Source organism: Ambystoma mexicanum, chromosome 5q, assembly GCF_040938575.1.
Source record: "Ambystoma mexicanum isolate Mex_15411 chromosome 5q, UKY_AmexF1_1, whole genome shotgun sequence".
Classification (NCBI taxonomy): domain Eukaryota; kingdom Metazoa; phylum Chordata; class Amphibia; order Caudata; family Ambystomatidae; genus Ambystoma; species Ambystoma mexicanum.
The window spans coordinates 486,116,725-486,134,406 of record NC_090933.1 but is presented as its reverse complement, the minus strand read 5'-3'; positions in this window follow the sequence as shown (position 1 = coordinate 486,134,406).

The window sequence follows — 17,682 nt, the reverse complement described above, 5'->3', positions numbered from 1 at the left end:
TTTTGTTCTCACCCTTCTGTGGCTTTGGTTATTCTTTCACAGGTTTATTGATGCAGTTCCAAATTTAGATGTACTCTTCATCACCATTTTAACTTCTCTATGATCTATTTCATGCTTACACCTTTTGAGTGGCCCCAAAACTCTGAAATAGTGGGCCAGGGAGGGAAATGAGTGCTTGCTTCTGAACATCATTTTAGTGCCGCCTGTAGGAACTCTGTGTATGGCTTAAGCATAGTCATGTGTTTAACATTCTAAAATGATGATTAATATGAAACTGATTGCTTAACACAGTGTATGTGTGTATTGATTAAAAAGTACTCCAAAGATAATTAGAAGTGTTACCAATAAAAGCAATGTGGTTTTGGCTTCTTTGCATCTGAAAGAGCATTTTGGGAAAATAAGAATGGCCAAGGAGCTTGATATCTGTGATATGCCTGTGAGAGTTGTATGACCAAATCACTAAATACTGAAAGACTGCTAGGTTTGGTACACATTTCCTTTTTTATATAAACAAAAGTCACCCTAACAATAAAGATTTTGTAAATATCAAGTATACATCATTTTTGGCCAGGAAAGACTTCCGCTGTCAGAGTGGAATGACTGCCAACAGCTCAAAATTACTTGTGGAGGTTTGTTTATAAGCCAGACTCGGAGAAACAAAATTGGCTTTATATTTAAAAAATGACAACCAGTAAATTGAAAATAAACTGCAATACAATTCTGCTCGTTTGGCAATCTGCCACCTTAGGCCTGGCCCTAGTCAGCCTTGTTTTAAATACATCTCTGCTGGCAGTCCTATCAAAGCAGTTTGTTTGCATTCTACTGATTACCTCGTGGACCAGCCCTCTGGCTACAGTTCAAGTGAGCTCTGAAATTCATCCATTGAGAAGAGCAATGTTTAAAGACGAATTTCCACTATATTTCCTGAGAGATAAAAAAAAGGCTTTCTGAACCATTTTCTGCAATGAATAGACTTAACTTCTTAAAGAGCAAAATGGTTGCCCTGACCTGTTTATAACACTGGTTTTAGGGTCTTCTATTATGAGAGAAAATCATGAATTTAATATCCTACATTTTAAAGATGCCTATTTCGGCATCACCAACTGCAATGATATTTCTTCATTCTCTGTGAAATAGAGGAAATGGAGGAACTGTCAGTCTACGTCCAATAGAACTAGGTATATTATTCAGATCAAAGATACAAAGGTAAAACAAGATCTCCTACAGTACAACAGGATGCAGTTTGTGGTAGGAGCCAAGAAGAGTAAAAACACATTTGTGATCATGAACCTTATGTTAATTATAGGGCAGCAGTCGCTGCCCTACAGCTAAATTGAGTCAGAGACACATAGGAATACCTCAAAATTCTATTGTTAATAATGTTTGATTCCAGTAACGGATTTGGCTGAAATTCCAACAGTTATTAAAAGTCTGTGGGACCCCGAGACTGCCAAGTTTTGTAAAGATTTGTTAAAAAATAAAAAAGTTAAGTGTTAAATACATTTTCTTTTCCAAAATGTGTGGCCAACTTCCCATTCATTTTCCCACAGCACACAGCCTAAACCGCTGGACGGATTTGGACCAGGTCCAAAACAACTTGGGCACGAAGCGTTGAGTCGCGATCCATGCATGGTTTGGGGTTATACTGTGGCCGTAGCTATTTTAAAATTTTACGGAGAAGGTGGTGCCCCCTTCCTCAAAAATTATAGCTTTATCTCCCATGGTTCATTGCAGGATCACGGTTTTCAGAAATTAAATGTCTGCCATCTTGTTTTTCTCGATGTGAGAGATATTTGTGGCTATTGCCAAGTATATGTGAAAAGTAAATGCAGTAAAAGTGATTTGCAGATCAAAAACACACAAATGTCATCAGGGATAGAGGTTGGAAGACGGCTAGAAAGCATTGAGTGAAATTTGGGAGTTCGAGGGGCTCCAGGGACTGAGTGTGCAACTCAAAGCTTTCTGCAGCCTAGCTGACATCTGAAAGCAAACTGCGTCACAGGAGCAGCGTGTGCTCTGGGGTGAAATGGAGAGGAGAGGGGAGGTGAGAAAACCATATGGGGAGCGGGGGGAGCTGGCACAGATGAAGGGGTCACTTGGTGATGGCCTGGGGGGCAGGAAATCATTTTGTCAGCTGTTTTTGCAATATTTGTGGCTATATCCAGGTTACAAAGGACTACATATAACTGCTGGTATGTGTAGTGTGGTGCCCGGGTTACATTTTTTAAAGCATTTTTAACAATATTTTTATAATTATAGTGATGTTGGGGGTGAAAAACCACTGGCTATTGCCAATGACTGAACTGCCATCCAGGTCTCCCCTTCATGCAGTAACCAGGACAGACTCGACTTAGTTTCAAAGTGAGGAACAGGCCAGACTCCTCAGGCCATGTTGCCTGATAAATGAGACAAACTTACAAGACCACTTGGAATTGGCTGGCCTTTTTCTGGCTTTCAAACTAAGCTGGGTCAACCCTGCTTTAAACTAAGCAGAGTCAGTCTTGGTTACTGCATGGATGGGCGACCAAATGGACATCTGAATGATGTACTTTTATTAAACCATGCTACTGTCAGTCCTTGAAGGTTTTGCACATAGAGACAATTTGTGTGCCTTTTTCTGAATTGCATTCTGGTATTTGTAGTCTCCCAGTCAATAATAAAAAATACAAAAATATGTATTTTTACAGTAACAGTGGGTTTCCAATCCCTGCAGTAACTGGGACAAACGCTGCTTAACTTTAAAGTGCAAAAGTGGTCAGCCCACTAATGCCATGTTGCCTAATATATGAGACCCTCTTAGAAGAACACTTGGAGAAACATGGCCTAAGGAAGTTGGATCCTTCTCACTATAAAACTAAGCAGCGGCCGGTCTTGCTTACTGCATGGATGGCAGACAGTCCATGGTCCTGAATGTTGTGTGTTTTCCTAGTTTTAAATATCTCATAACACATGGCATCCACATTTTTATAAAAAAGAAAAAGTGAAATAAAAAAAATATAATTTATGCCGAAAACTGCTATCAGAGAACCCTGGTCTCAAGGAGATAAAGACTCAGCACTTAACCATTATGCTACAATGATATTATTGTTTAGATTTTCACAAGTTTTACGGAGCAGGTGTCCTTTATCATTGAACACATTAAATTATAGGCTAAGTATGAGATGTATGCCTCATGATGCAGCAAGTCATTGTGGTCTGCTGGTTAAATACTGGGCTTCGAGCTCTGGCAGACCAGTGTTCAAGGCTGTGTGCGTTTTCTTTTTTATTTAACTAATTTAATTTCATTAAAAGAAAAACAATGTAAGTGAGAGGTGGCAAGGTTTGTTGCAGTGTAGTCATGTGATCTTATTTAACATGAGGGCATTTAGATGTAGCTGCAATGTCAGCCATGTCCCAACATCCCTCGCGCCATAGTCACGTTGCCGGAATGGCTTTCATGCCGAAATGGCGGTGCAGAAATGACTGCTGTGGCAGAATGTCCATGCCAAATCGGCCCATGCCAAAATGGTGATGCTGATATGGAGTGTACCACTTGGAGAACGCTGCTTAACTAAAGTGTGCTCTCCATGGCAAATCATTTTATCTCACTGAGCATTGCATAAAAATATTGTGAGTTCTCAAAGTTTTAAATATCTCATAATACAGGATCCACATTATTATTTTTTAAACAGTGCTACTGTCAGTCCTTGAAAGTTTTTCACTCAGAGACAATTGTTTGGCCTTTTGCTAAATTGCATTCTGGTATTTCTAGTCTCACAGTCAAGATGGGGAGGAAAAATGCCACAATTGTACACTTTTGCCTAACATAGTTCTATAAGGATTGATATATTTGAGTGATAAGTGTACATTTGAAGTTAGCTTTATAAAGCAGAGTATTGTTGAAAGACAGACATGGGGTGACACGAGAGTTTGCAATCCTGGACACCAGTGCAGTTATTTTCCCCTGGTTGTTGTTGCTTTTCAGGGCACCAGTAAAGGACACATGTGGGTGGACAGCGTAACCTTTTTCAGAGGGCAGATGCAACCCCTTGGGTTTTTTGAGGTTGGTAAACTTGCTCAAGTATTTGGATACCAGGATGTTACCCAGCTTGTCATGTTCCAAGTGCAGACGCTTACCAGCAAGATCACAAGCAACTGTTTCATATTGGAATTTTATTTTCCATGGAATATTTCACTACAGATTGCTGGGTTTAAAAGGTGAGCACCTTTTTATACTTTGCCAACATATTTATGGAAAGATTTCCTCTCCCAGGCTATTTTTCTGGTGTTCCTTACTTTTTTTAAACATCCAATGCTATTTTATCTTGCACACTTTCTTCTAAGGAGAAGGTCAATTGAATTACATTTGTATATTTCACTTTAAAATATGTGGCCACTTACTGTGTGTGTATTTATGGGTGCCAGCTTTTCATTTTCGCTATGGGGGCAAAAGTACCTGGGCATATGTTATTCTTGCAGCCGATAATTTTTTACACTTTTCTGTGCTGCTTAAATGCAGGTAGTTGGGGTTGTGCAATGTATCGCAACAGTCACCAAGAGACCGGTCATAAAACAGAGGGCATGTAGCAAGCTGCTTAACCAAATTGTGTGATCCTCAGCAAATAATGTAATCGCACAGGCCATTAACTAAAAACATTGGGAGTTCTCAAAGCCTGCAATGTTTTACACATAATAAAAAAAGAGATATTTCTACAGCTACAGTGACATTGAGGGTGAACAATCACTGGTGACCCAAGTCTCCCATCCATGCATTAACCAAGACTGACCCTGCTTAACTTCAAACTGAGGAAAATGCCACCCTCCTCAGCAATGTGATCTTTGATGTCATCATTGTGGTCATAGTCTGCGCAACAGGGGGCGTGAAGTTAAGGTGGCTTTAGCTGTATTTTCAGGGTCTTGTTGCATTACGTTCTCACCTTAATGTCCATGCAAATAACATGTTTTCCTTGAATTAAAGATATACATACACAGAATGCTACAGCCAAGGGTGATGGAAAGGGCAACGTTCATAACAATAAAAATACTTAACTTCCGCTGGGTGAAGCAGTTAATCCTTATTAGCGCATGATGATTGTTATTGACTTTGAGTGCAGTCAGTAACTACTAATATTGACTGAATTCAGAACACTACTTCTTAAAAGCAGAGAGGGAAACAACAATGCAATTTGAATGCAAGATTTCCTTCAACAACACACTTCCTCTTTGGGGGGACATTTTTTTTTTCCTGCAACATCCCGTTAAACACACGAAAGAGAAAGCTGGGGAAATCGATTCGCCTTTCTTATAGAGAAACCATTTACTTTTACATGACACCTAATACATGATCATGTTAAAAGTGTTTCAATTCAACCAACCTTTCTGTTTAACTGATTTATGAAGACAACCATGTAATTTAAAAAAATACAAGATAAAACCACATTTATTTCACTAACTCAGCATGTCTATTTACTTTAGTCACTATTAAAGTCAAATGGTTTACTTCACCACCAAAACTCCAAAACATGTATTTCTACTAGCGCTATGTGCTATATAGCCTTATAGACCTTGGTTGTGGTCATTATCACTTAGTATAATGACCCTTCCACAACTTATGGCCCTTGACTTCGCCTTGTGCCATAAATTGGTGGGGGATCATTATTCCTCCATAATGAACCCTACCTTAGGCTATATGGCTGTATAATTTGGAGAACACAAAGCAGGTAATTTTCATTGACCAGGAAAAATGCTATATTGTAAACAACATTTCTCATTACATATCTATGCAAGGAACGTATGATCCATTTCATTGTGTACATTTGTAGCTCTCAACTGTACTTTCACCTCCACCAGCAGCCATGTGCTGAAAATCTGCAGGGGTCGCTGCTCAAATTAAATATACCTCAGGGCACAGATGTGTGAATCCTAATCGATTAATTTTGTCTTGTTCAGCTGCAGAACAAGTAGGAATGCATATGGAGCCCTCTTAATTCCATTTGCCAAGCACATACATGGTGGGTCTAATTATCAATATATTGTGTTGTGGTTTGTGAAAGGGACGTCAAGATATCTGTGCATGACAGAGACCCATCCTGAAAACAATCAAAATTGCCTGGAGATGACCGCAGATACACATGTGTTGGAATGGGCTTCATTACGAGGTTGCCGGTAATCCGCTGGTGCTACCGGAGGGTCACCAGCAAACTCGCCTTACCGTTACTGCCACCCAAAATATCGGTATTACCGGGATGTCAATGGAGGCAGCGGTGTGGTAAGTTCCCGTTCTCATGCAGTCCCATAGGACTGGAAATAAAGGTGCCGGTGTTGTTACCGGCATCTTAATTTTGGGATCGGGTCACTCGTAATGAGGCCCTATAAAGTCCTTGCAGTGGTATTTCAGATTTTGTTTTTAGAATTACCCCCACAATTGTTAGCAGGATGGAAAACTCCTGGATGCCACCTCAACATGACTGTAACATTTGGCATTGATCAGAGTGTTTAGTCAGTCTTCCTAGCTAACAGTATTTTGTTTTGACAACTTAGCAGCAATTAACCCTATGAAGCCCTGCTCTAAGAAGGTATTGGCGCATAAACACATGTGGGTTGTCCCTCTGTGTTTTTTAAAGGGGAACCTGGTCAGGGTTCTGAAAAAATGCTGGATCCAACATACTCAAGTTTTTGATTGGATAAGTGTATGAAGCACTAACTACCTTATAGTCCCAGGGGGCCATATTTAGTAGTAGTATTTTTTTTTTTATCAGCATTCATTTCTCACAAACTTTTCAGCTAAGTCAAAACCACACTTTGCATAAATTCCAACATTCAAACCTTGTCTTAAAATACATTTTTTAACAGACATTGGGCCTTATTATAACCCTGGTGGTACCTGTGCCTGTAAAACAGGCACGGCTGCTGCTGGAGTTGCATTTCTTCTGGCACCCGCTAATAGGCAATTACTGGGTCATGCTGAGTTTTGCAGACCTGGTAATTGCCCATTTGCGGGTGCCGGTAATAAGGGACTCCCTATCCCCATTCAGCCCCATAGGGCTAAATGGGAATGGCGAGAGCGGTAGCACAGGTACAGTTAATAACGGTACCAGTGCTACCATCATGTTCTGCTCGCGGGTGCCTGTCCGCCTGCCAGATCAGACCTGGCGGGAAGATGAGCACCCGCAAGCAGGACTTGTAGTATGGTGGTGCGGTAGCAATGGTGCCGGTAGCGTACCGGCACTGTTGTTACCGTACTGCCAGGGTTAAAATGAGGCCCATTGAGTCTTTTAGAATGTCCTTTCCAAGAGGTCTATGGTAGCTAAGGCCAAGTGAACGTTGTCACCTCCTATTAAGACAGCCCAACATTCTTCTAATAATAAAGTGCTATTATCTGAATAAAATTGTCCCTATGGAAACAGTTCTCAAGTCTGTTAACCCCTTACAGGATAATAGAAGATGTTGTATTGTCTCTTGTCGTTAGCCCCTTTACAATATAGGAAGTCAGTGGTAAATATTTCCCAGGTCTCAGATCTGATAGAAGGATCTCCCTTGTTAGTTACAGGTTCAGCCTTCTCCTAAGGAATTGATCCTGATAGTAACTATTGGGGAATTTTGACAAATATGTCAGCACCATTCTGTATGCCCCAGTGGTAAAACAATGTATACCTCTTCCCATCACTAAATGTACGAATCCAGTCTGCCTCCAGACTTTGGCCTTCACTTTATCTGGGTCCCTTTTAAGGTTGTATTTGTATTTGTATTTTATTTATTTATAAAGCGCAGCCAGGCCCGGGGGCATACGGGCGCGTAAATTAGAACTGGTTACAGTTACAATTAAACAGTCAACAAACGTTACAGTTACAGATAGGTGCAAGCATAGTATTGCAAGTGCGAGGTTAGGCTATAATAGAGTTTAAATTATGAAGCCAGGACTTAGTGTTGTGTTTAAACAGGTTGAATGAGGATTCTGCTCGCAAGGAAGCAGGGATAGTGTTCCATAATTTGGAGGCTTGTACAGGGAAGCTAGCTCCACCTGAGTTATGAAGTTTGAATCTTGATATGGTCATGGTGTTAGTTTGTGCCACTCTGAGTGGTCTTAAGGAGGTGTGGGGTGTAAGTTGGTTCGTAAGGTATACTGGCGCAGGGTTGGCCCTGGCTTTGTGAATAAGGTCCAGCGTTTTAAGGGATATTCTGTGTTCGACAGGGAGCCAGCGTAGTTTACGTCTGGTCTCAGATATATGTGCCTTTTTGGGAATGTTGAGGGCAGCCCTGATGGCATTGTTTTGGAAAACTTGCAATTTGTTGATATTTTTGTGACTAGTGCCCAAGTAGAGAGCGTTACAGTAGTCTATTTTGGATAGGACTAATGCTCGGGCAAGAGTAATGCAGTTGGGTGTGGAGATGAAGGGTCTACATGCAGTGATCTACTTGCAGGTGTATGCAGCTGATGATGCTACTGCATTGGTTTGTTTGGAGAAGGATAAGGTGGCATTGATGTAGATACCAAGGGTTTTAGTGTTGTTTGACACTGGGATAAGATTGCCATCTATGGTAAAGGCTTTGAATGAAAGGTTAAGATTTTTGAGTTTAGCATGAGTGCCCAGGATGATCAACTTGATTTTTTCGTCATTGAGACACAGTCCATGGAGTGCCATCCATGCTTGTATTATAGAGTAGATTTCATTAAGGGTGGTGCTGTCAGTTTCGTAATCACCCGTGATGGGAATGAGTATCTGGGTGTCATCAGCGTAATTGGTATACGTGACACCCAGATAATCAAGGATATCGAACAGGGGTTTTGTGAATACATTATAAAGTGTCAGGGACACGCAAGAGCCTTGCGGGACTCCACAGGGTACAGGTGAAAGTTCGGCAGAATCCGTTGGGGAGAAAACCCTCATGGTTCTGTTCGTCAGGAAGGAACTAATCCAAGCCGTAGCTGCGTCTGAAAAGTGTGCTGCAGATTTCAAGTGGTGACAGAGTGTTTGGTGGTTAACCAGATCGAAAGCAGCTGACTGGTCAAGCAGTAAGAGGAGTGCGAGTTTGCCGTTGTCTTTCAGGATTTGGATCTGGGTAGTAAGGTCTATTAATGCAGTTTCCGTACCGTGTCTTGGTCGGAAGCCTGATTGCCTGAGTCCTAGGAGGTTGTTTGATTCTAAGTATGCCTGTATTTGTAAATAAGCTACTCTGTCTAGTATTTTCAATAAGAACGGTACAGTAGTTATCGGTCTATAGTTAGACAGGTTGGTTGGGTCAAGAGTAGGTTTTTTGATAAGTGGAATGACCCAGGCGTCTTTAAGATTGTCAGGTACTATTCCAGATTTGAAGGAGGCATTGATGAAATTGGTAATGAATGGTGCCAGGTCGTGAGCTGCCGCTTTGATGATCGGGGCAGGGCCGACATCACCTTGGCAGTTTGAGGGCTTAAGTTTCCTGATGATGTTTTCTACTTCACAGATTGAGAGGGGTGAAAAGCTAAAAGGTTTGCAGGTTGATTTGAAGGTAGATGGTTTGTTCGGTAGTTGTTTATAGTCTGGGTCAGCTAGTAGTAAGGATTTTTTAGCATTGATTTTGGTTTGAAGGCGAGCTATTTTATCTAATAATGCTTTCTGAATATTGCTACACCATAGTGTGTCAGTAACACATTTGTCTGTGGGGGCGATGGGGGATTCTAGTTCTTTCAGAATCTTAAAGAGTTCCTTTGTGTTGGAAACCGCTTGCGTAATCCTTTTATTATAGGAATCGTTTTTGGCAAGAAGTATGGCTTCTTTGTAGGTAGAGGAGGCTAGGGTTAGCTCAGTTTTATTAGATGTTGTGGGGTGTTTCTTCCAATGAGCCTCAGCGGTTCTTTTAGTTTTGCGTAATTCTCTTAACTGTGGTGTGAATCAGGTGTTTAGGTGTCGCTGTGGTTTAGGTTTCCGCATTTTTAGAGGGGCGATGGTGTTCAGTGCTTTGAGAATAGCCTGGTTGTAGGTATCCACTAAGACTGTGGGGTCGGCGTCTGAGTCAATATTATTCAAGATAGGGAGTAGTATAGGTATGAGATTGTCCGAAGTGATATCTTTCTTGTTTCTCGTGCAAGTGGTAGGGGCGATGTTGGGCACCGGGAGGGGTGTGTTGGCTTTGATAGTAAAGGTTAATTTATGATGATCCGACCAGATGCAAGGGTCATTGGATAGGAGGTCAATGGGGCAGCTGAGGTGGGAGAGCCAGTCTAGTGTTCTGCCTTTGATATGAGTAGGTTCATGGATAATGTGTGTGTGGCCCAGTTCAGATAAGGTATTGGCTAGGTCATGGGAGTTAGAGTCCTTAGGGTCGTTGAAACCTAGATTAAAGTCCCCAAGTAAGATGGTTTGGGAATTAGGTTTGGTATGGTTATAAGTGATGCAATGTCCTCTATAAAAGAGGAGATGGGTCCTGGGGGGCGGTAAATAAGGTGCACAGTTGCCGTGTGGTTGGGTGAAAGAGGTAGTTTAATTGATAGGGATTCAGCAGAAGGGATTTGGGCATCTTGGATGACTTTAATGTCGAAGGTATTTCTGAATATGAGGGCGAGTCCGCCTCCCTTCGTTTGAGTGGTGGTTCTATCAGATCTAATGATAGCATAATCCTTAGGTATGGCGAGGGCCAGAGATGGGCCGGATGCAGCATTGAGCCAAGTTTCTGTGACTGCAAGGTGATCAAGATTTTCATAAGTTATAAAGTCAGCGATGTCGAGAGCATGGGCAGGAAGAGACCTAGAATTCACCAAAGCTGCTTTAATTAATATGTCTTTTTTGGGAGATTTTTCAGATGGTATCGTTCGACTATGCCGAAGGCTGTGAGCTAGATTGTCTGAGTCAATGGAGGAATTGCCAAGGTTATGGTCAGTATGCAAGTGTTTCATGCTACGGGATCTTAGTCTAGAGTTTCTGGATAAGATGCTAGGGTGGTGAGAGTAAGGGGAAGTGGGTGGGCCAGTTCTAGAATTCAATCTAGCGTTTCTATTTGAAAGGCTGGGGTGGTGAGAGCATGGATAATAGGTAGTCTAGTGCTAGAGTTCAGTCTAATGTTTCTGGTGGCAATGGAGCAAGGTTGGTTAGGTGTTGGTCTAGTAGCAAAGTGGCGTATCCAGAGTGCAGGATCATCCAGGTATGGATTTGCGGGTGTCATGGTGCTGGGCAACGATGAACTAGTGGATGTGTCTTGATTAAAGTGTGGGTTGGGTTGACTAGACCAGTGTCTACTGTAGGTATGCAGTAGGTGGATGAGAGTCGATAGGTACCAATACATGATGTGGGTGGCGTCGCTAGTGCACAAGGTAGCAGATGCGGTCTGTTAGCGAACAGAAGCACAACACTGATCAATTCAATGTGGTCAAAGGGTGACCATGAGGCACAACATAACAATTAATGGGGTCTGTAGGCGACCATAAGGCACAACATTATAATCAATGTGGTCTGTAGGCGACCGTAAGGCAGAACATAATAATCAATGTGGTCTGTAGGCGACCATAAGGCACAATAAGGCACACAATAAGGCACACTAAGGCAGTAACTAATGGGGTCTGTGGGCGACCATAAGCCACAACACAAAAATCAATATGGTCTGTAGGCGACCATAAGGCACAGCACGACAATCAATGTGGTCTGTATGCGACCATAAGGCACAACACAGCAATTAATATGGTCTGTGGGCGACCATAAGGCACAAATGTAGTGGGACACCAATAAACGCATGAATCAGGGGTACCTAGATTCAACTTTAGCAGGGGGAGCCAAAAAGGCACTGATTTAAGATGTAAAGGAACACAAGCGAAAAATGTATGAGCAGAGAACTCAGCAATGTAGTTTTGCCAAAGGTGAGAGGGCATAGTAAGCACAGTAGGAATGCTCAACAGTGTGTGGAAAGCATAGGGCTGAATAGGGTGGCGCACTGTTGTGGAAATTTAAGCGCCCTTAGCGTCCAGTGCAGTGACTACAGCGCAAGGCAGGTGCTAGCAGAGCACTGAGGAGAGCAGTTTAATCGGATAGGGTGCAAGGGGACAGGTAGTATGGCCTATGGCAAATATAACTCACAGCTTCAAAACAAACAGGGGGTGTGGCCCTGGGCTCTGGTCAGCTCAGGACAGTCTCTGGACAGTTGTTGGCCTTGCCCTCAGGGCCTTTCCTGGAAGGGCCGGTTAGCGCCTTCTGGTACCTGATCGGTGCAGACGTAGGGTGGAGTAACCAATCATTCGGCGCCTCTGGTCGGGAGAATAGTCACAATTTCCGAGAGCGCTCGAGTGCAATACTTACTGGATTAGCAGGTGTTCAAAAGAGTACTAGCATACGGATCAGTACAGGTACGCAGCGAGCGGGAAGAGGTTCTTGCCCCGGCCCCTGGAAGACACTGGACAGGCACAGGACAGGGATACGTCCTTATGCGTGGTCCTTAGTAGTGGGGCGGCTCACGCCTAACGGCTCCAGCAGGGTAAACATATAGCGCTGCTCATCCAATCCGGATGCAGCGGTCGGCGGCGACGTCACGGGGGTGTTTCTGGCGATCTGCAGGCAACTCACTTCGGTAGAGCGGCCATCTTCGTGTGGTTTTTACCACAAGGAAGGTAATGGCGGCATCATGAATGTGAGCACAAATATGCTGGCTGGTTGAAGTAGTGAGGAGCAAATCAAAGCTCCGTTGTATTTTAGAATACAGGAAAGGCGGCATCCAATTTCACAGATGCGGCAGATAAATCAGGAAGTCTATCATAATAGCTAACTCTACCAATAAAAAATGTCAGCCGTGTTCCACTCCACCAAAATTGTGTCCCTAACTGAGTTTAGTGCTGTTTTCATTACATGATCTAATGGTCCTTGGGTGTTTTCCATGCACTTACGATATAGGGCTGAGCTTTCCCAGCAGACCATGCCATGTAGAGAGACTAGGCCCAGTTCTTGATGGATCACTTGTATGGCAGTTGATCGTGGTAAGCCTAAGACTATTTTACAAAAAGTGCTCTCAATGATAGGCCAGACCATTCCAGGTAGAAACAAGGTGATCTCTGCGCCATATGGAAAGGTGGCCACCACCTATAATTAATAAAATTGTGTTAGGAGGGCCATCAAAAAGCGACCACATTTTTTGTGTCTTATTTTAGCTTGGGAGGCCTGTTTTTTTACCTTCAGTTTCAGGGCCTTGTCGTTAGGCACATCAACCCTACTACTATTGCTCGGTATCCCCAAATAGCAAAATACTTTAACTTGTTCTAGTTGCTCACCTTCCAGTTGCCATGTATAGGATTATCCCCTTGTTCCCGGTGACACTTCCAGGATCGATACTTTTGATTTGGGTACATTAATCTCCAAGCCATTGTTGCTACGTACTCCATCAGTTTTTTTCAGTTGTCGTTCGCGACCAATGGGTGTTTGGTCCAGGAGAACCAAATAATCTGTATAAAAAAGCCTACTTAACGGCCTACCACCTGTCATCGGAAGGAAGAATCTAGCTCTTTCTAATGTTTCCCCTATGTCAGATATGAATACATTGAATAGCACAAGTGCCAGGGGACATCCTTTTTTCAGACCTTTTGAAGGTGGAATCTCATCTGAAAGAATCCCTGCACTACTGATCCTCACCTATAGTGAGGTATTGGAGTATAAGGTTTTTATAGCCTCCAGGATGTCACAAGGGCACTTCTAGCTCTCCAATATGGTCCATAAAAGATCCTTGTTAATGCTGCCAAAAGCCTGTCCTATTTCTATAAAACACAGGAATATTTGTGTCTTTTTCAGCAGTACCTCGCCCTTCGGGATATTAAGGAGGAAAATATTGAAGTTTGTTCCCATCACCTTGGTGAGCCCCGTCTGAAACATGGCAATCTTACTAGTGGCCCTTGACCACTCTGAAACATGGCACCATCTGAAACATGGCAATCTTACTAGTGGCCCTTGACCACTCGGTCAAACTCTGCAAGACCATGGAGGCAAAGATCCTCCCAACCACGTCAAGAAGGGCAATAGGCTGATCATTATTTGGGTCTGTCCTTTTGCCCTTCTTGAATATTGGAATTATTATCTCCATGATGGGGGCACCATTCTTTCCCTCAGGACCTCGAAAAATAGTAGAAGCATAATGTCTGCTCAAAACTCCAGATCTCTTTTCAGGGAAGCTTTGGTAAGCCTGTTGCACCCCGGGACTCTGGAGGAACTTGCAACACAGATTTTCATCAGTATATCTTCCCTTCCATCGGTATAGTTCAATGACCTTCATCGCTTGGGCTCATCTCCATGTTCAGGGATTTTCCCTTGTCTGAAAAGAGTCTAGAACAATTGGTGTTTCCTCCACAGCTGACGACAGTGGTATTTCGATGCTGTTGATCAATCGCAGATCTCATTGTTACGTGACTTGCATATCAACTTCAACATGGATTCAGCATCTCGTTGTGTCATAGTCGCCTTTTATGCAATTTGCCAGTTTGGATACTGCTGTTTTTCCTTTTCAACGCGATAGGCACATCTTCTGCATTTAGGCTTTTAGCCATGTGTCCAAGGTCCTGTCTGAATAATTTCCACTCTAAGACTATGGTCGCATTGTATGTGTGTCGATGTTCATACAACCGTGTACCACCTTCTCTGTTTCTTTCAACAAAATTATGTAGAAATGGTATATAGTTGAGTGCCTCCAGAGTGTTTTGATCCCCCTGTGTTGCGATCTGACCTTCATATTGGGAGATCAAACTTGCTATTTTACCTTCAGTCATATGCAGGCGGTTTTCCCCTGGGTTTATTTCAAACTTATGGCAATATACAAGCTTGTCAACCCTATTTTCGATTTTCAAATCTATTCTCAGCAGGTTGGAATCGCTGGTGGTCATTTCATGCAATTCACATTTTTCTATCAACAGAAGGATGTTACTGGTGAAAAAAACATAATCCATGGTTTCCTTCTGGGAGCGTCTATGCCAGGTTGGGTTACTGGGTATGTCACCTGGAGTGCTACCATTTAGGAAGTGCAATTCCCTTTCTTCCATTTAGTGCAGCCACCGCTGTCCTCTCTCATCTGACAGAGAATACGGGTGCCTTAGTCCAGTCTTGGGGTTGCATGTGATAGACCCATGTCCGCACGCAGGATAACAGTGCAAATCTCTGATTGTGTACATGATGAGTCTATTAGGTCCCTCACTCCTTCTGTGAAGGCCTCTTCTCTGATCACTACAGGATTACAATATATGTTAATCGTTAGAATGGTCCTCAGTCCTTGGGCTTCTTCAGATTCCCATTTTAATTCATTCTAGATCCTGCATCTGTGTTCCCATTCCACCACTGAGATCCCCCTGCCAATTTACATTGCAAACAATATCCCAGAGGAAGACCTCCCTATAGGGCCTTTATTGCAGGGTTCAGTATTGTCACAAAACAACTCAAAACCAAGTTTGAATGCAGCCAAATCGATAGGAAGCACAATAGGTAATAGTTTTCAAAAGCCAAGCCACCTTTATAAAAAATATATATATATAGCATGTCCTATTGTATTCCAAGAAGCCATGATTATGTTTCCTGGCAATGTCAGGGACATTTGCTAATGGTTGGAGTGTGTTGCCACTGAAGACCATGGGTTTTCTGCAGATAGTGTTTTCTGTTCAGGGGGACCATTTGGACAGATCTTTTTTCTTCTCCGGTAATTCCAAAGGGAATTTTTAGGGGCGTTTCCATTATAGTTTTTTTATTGTCCCCCCACTGCACCTCCTTCGTGGGATGATTTGAATAGCTCGTCCTTTCTAGCACTTGTGTTTGTGTGATCACTGCAGCACAGTGATCACAAAAACCCAAAATCCAATCCCCAGGCTATGTGAGGAGGACGTTCCTCCTCACGTCCTGTTACCCGGGGCTCAAGGGGTTAACGCTCATGAGCCACCTCCGTTGGAAAGGCGGAGTTTTGACTGGGCAAGGGAGTTATGGGGCACGTGCGCAGCAAGCGCCAGTTCCTGCTTGGTTGAAAAAGAATAAAGAAGTTCCTCCTATCTCTCCGTGTGTGCGTCCTTCATTGGGCCTAGATCCCTAGGCAACACGTCCCAGGGTTGGATTTCCTTCAGTACACATCAGCGTGCGTAATGCGCGCTGATGTGAGACTGAATGTAATTTCACTGCTGCAGCCATTTTCAGCAGCGGTGGTGAACAGGAAGGTAGGTTCATCCCTCGATCTCTGCCATTTCTATACCGTTTTGATCGAGGGAGGTGTCTTTGAAAAGGGGAGACTCACCCCTTTCCAATGCCACATACGTTGAAGCATTGCACCACTAGAGAACCAGAGATCTGTTTAGAAGTGGGGGTTGAGGGGGCCGCTTAGTATATAAGCAGCCCTCTCCCACTTCGGCCCTCAAAGCATAGGGCAATTTAATTTGCACACCCCCTCGACAGATGGGCACACTAATGTGCCCATCTACCCTTAGGAAGGGACCAAAAAAAAAAAAGAAAGTTATTTTTTTGTTGGGGCTGTTCTGGTGATGGGGGTCACTAGACCACCAGGGATTTTTGTATATGAAAGGGAGTGGCCCTCTCCCCCCCTTACGCCAAATGTATAGGGGGCATGTCATGTAGCCCGCCGTGGGTAGATTGCCAGTGTAATCTGCCAATCTGTCGCTAGGAAGGGGTACACTGGTTTTTACTGTGGGTGGGGGGTCAGCTGAGCACCAGGGATGGCTTTATGAAAGGGTAAAGTGCCCGCACCCCCTCCTGCCCATGTGGATGGGGCATGTCATTTAGCCCTTCCTGGGGGCAATTTGGCAGTGTAATCTGCCAATCTGTCCCTAGGAAGGGGTACACAAGTTTTTACTGTGGGTGGGTGGTCACTAGAGCACCAGGGATGGCTTTATGAAAGGGTGAAGTGCCCTCTCCCCCTCCTGCCCATGTGAATGGGGCATGTCATTTAGCCCTTCCTGGGGGCAATTTGGAAGTGTAATCTGCCAATCGGCCCCCAAGAAGGAGAACATGTGTTTTTACCAGGGTTCGGGGTCACTAGACCAACAAAGATGGCTTGTATGAATGGGGGGATGGCCCTCTCCCCCTCCTGCCACCAAATGGTTGCGACATGTAATTTAGCCCTCCCTAGGGGCAGATTGCTAGTGTAATCTGGGAATCTGCCCCTAGAAAGAGGCAAATGTGTTTTTACTGGGTCAGTGGGCGTCACTAGATGACCAGTGACCCCTTGTATGAAAGGGGTTGGGGTGATAGGAGCATGATAGTTTGGATTTGTTTTTGCTGGGATGACCACAGATATTGATTTTTTTTTGTTTGGTTTACAGTTGCTTTATATTATAGTTGGGGGGCAGATTGTTAGTGTGGTTGGCGGGACTTTGGCTGAAGTGTCAGTGGTGTGGGTGGGAATGGTTGTTGCAGAGGTTATTCCCTGGGAGCCCCGCCAAGGTCCCCATCCCTTTCCGGTCAGAAAAGCTGTAACGCAGCCCAGCCAGAGCTCCAAGCTCGGTTTGGGGATGGTTGACCCACATGGTAGAAAAGGTCCTGACTGTCCTGGAACTCTGGCTGGTTGCGTAACAGTTTTTTCCTCTGGGGGGGATGCAGATCTTGCCACGGCACCCTGGCACTGTCGCTGGACTAGGGGACGCTGACCCACATGGTAAACAAGCACCCAAGGTGGAGGACATCACCTCTGAGCATTGTGGAACTCTGGCAGGGCTGGGTTACAGAATTTCCATTGGAGAATGGATGGCAACCCTGCTGGGGCTCCCTAGGTCTGCTG